Source organism: Babylonia areolata, chromosome 9 (assembly GCF_041734735.1).
Source record: "Babylonia areolata isolate BAREFJ2019XMU chromosome 9, ASM4173473v1, whole genome shotgun sequence".
NCBI classification, from domain to species: Eukaryota; Metazoa; Mollusca; class Gastropoda; order Neogastropoda; family Buccinidae; genus Babylonia; species Babylonia areolata.
Genome location: NC_134884.1, coordinates 49,465,226 through 49,467,779, shown reverse-complemented (window position 1 = coordinate 49,467,779; position 2,554 = coordinate 49,465,226).

Genomic DNA, 2,554 nt, shown 5'->3' with positions numbered 1-2,554 from the left:
CTTGTGATTAGCTGTTGGTGAATGAGGTCTGAGGTCTACAAAGAAGGCGGTATGGCGCTGACTGAGAAGCTTCATCAGCTTTTCCAGCTCATCTGGCAGCATGAGGCAGTTCCACAGGACTTCAAAGACGCTTCCATCATACACCTGTACAAGCGCAAAGGAAATCGTCAGGCCTGTGACAACCGTCGTGGAATATCAATGCTGTCCGTCGCAGGCAAGACTCTGGCCAGAGTACTACTCAACCGTCTCATAGCGCACCTTGAGCAAGGTCTCCTACCAGAGAGCCAGTGTGGCTTCCGGAAAGAACCCGGGACTATCGACATGGTACTTGCTGCTAGGCAGCTCCAGGAGAAGCGTCAGGAGCAGAACGCTGACCTTTACTCCACCTATGTCGATCTGACCAAGGCCTTCAATACTGTTAGCAGAGATGGCCTTTGGAGAATCATGGCGAAGTACGGATGTCCCGGAAAGTTTATCACCATCATACGGCAACTACACGATGGAATGCTGGCCCGAATCCAAGACAACGGAGAGACTTCAGAACCATTCCCTGTCTCCAACGGAGTCAAGCAAGGGTGTGTTCTTGCCCCCACCCTGTTCAGTCTCATGTTTTCAGCCATGCTGACAGATGCCTTCAGAGACGCTGACGTAGGCATTGGCATCAGGTACCGCACAGGTGGCTCACTCTTCAACCTCAGGAGGCTTCAAGCAAAAACCAAGGTGAGGACAGACACCGTCAACGACTTCCTGTTTGCTGATGACTGCGCTCTTAACGCTGCCTCTGAAGCTGCCATGCAACACAGTGTCGACAAGTTCTCTGCTGCCTGTGACAACTTTGGCCTCACAATCAGCACAAAGAAGACTGAGGTGATGCACCAGCCAGCTCCAGGAAAGCCTTACGTTGAACCAAGCATCTTCATCAACGGGCAACGACTGAACGCAGTGGACAAGTTCACATACCTGGGCAGTACACTCTCTCGCACAGTTGTCATCGACGACGAGGTGAATGCCAGACTCGCCAAAGCCAGCGCTGCCTTCGGCAGACTCCATAAGAACGTTTGGAACAGGAGAGGCATCACCCTGGAGACGAAGCTCAAAGTATACAAGGCCATAGTTCTCACCACACTGCTCTATGGATGTCAATCATGGACGGTCTACAAATGCCACGCCAGCGAGCAAAGATGTCTTTCTTGTCTGTCAGGAGAGTGGTCTGGTCCAAAGCTCGGACAGGGGTTGATCCTGTGACTCTCGGCCCATACACAGCTCGGAGACCATCATGGAAGGTCTTCATGTCGTGAGCATCAGCAGCGGACTGAAGTTCTTCGAACTTTCTCTCCCACCAGATGTTCTTCATCTCATGCAGCCTCTTCTGTACGAGTTGCTTGGTTTGCAAGTACTGGTTCTTCTTCCTCTGGCAGTCTTTATCAGAAATGTGATCCTGATGCCGTCAAACCAGTCTTTGTGGCTCCTCTGTACAAAGCCAAGTGTGTCAGCTGCTGATGTGTACACAGCATCTCTAAAGGTGCTCCATACCTCTTCTACATCGGTCGATGCATGAATTTCTTGGAGAGCTACTTGGATTTGCTGCTGCAGCACGTCCTTGGGGATAGGGAGGCGGTGGGTGTTCAGCTTCCTAGGGGGTTTCTGCCTGGCTGGTTGTAGCTTGCGTGCAAGTCTGATGTTCATCTTGCTGCGCACCAGGCGATGGTCCAACCAACAGACTGCTCCTCTCATGCAGCGTGTAATGGAAACATCACATCTGTCCCTCTGCCGGACAATCACATAGTCCAGCATGTTCCATTGCTTGGAGCGGGGGTGCATCCATGTGTTCTTGTACTTGTCCGCTTGTTGGAAGAGGGTGTTGGTGATGGTCAGTCCATGCTGTGCGCAGAGCGAGAGCAGAAACAGTCCGTTGGAGTTGCACTTGCCAGTGCCGTGCTGTCCAAGGACTTTTGGCCACGGGGAGAAGTCCACGCCAACGCGGGCATTGAAATCCCAAGGATGATCAGCCTGTCCTTTCTGTCTACTGCTGAAATGGTGCGGCTGAGCTCCTCATAGAAATCTTCATCAGGCTTGGTCATCATCGGGGCATAGCAGCTGATGACTGGAGAAGCGATCCTCGGACAGATTCAGACGCAGGGTCATCAGCCTATCGTTTATGCGACGTGGAAGGCTGTCAAGCTGTCGTGCAAGTTTGGTCCGTATGGCAAAGCCCACACCTGAGGTTCTTGGGATGCCATCTGGCTTCCCAGTGCAGTAGACGGTGTAGCCCCCTCCAACTTCCTCCAGCTGGGTTTCACCAACAAACCTGGTTTCTCTCAGGGCTGCTATGTCCATCTGGTAGCGATCGAGCATTCTTGCAATGAGCGCTGTGCGCCTTTCTGGTCTGTCATCTCTGTCTAAAAGGGTGTGAACATTCCAGGCACCCAGAGTCAGGGCATGACTCCTGGTTCTTTTCTTCTGTTGTTTTCGACCGCTAGTGTTGGATGTCCAAGTAGGTGCGGTTTCCTACTAGGTGCTAAGTGAGGCAGACTTTGTTCAGGGATCATTTTAT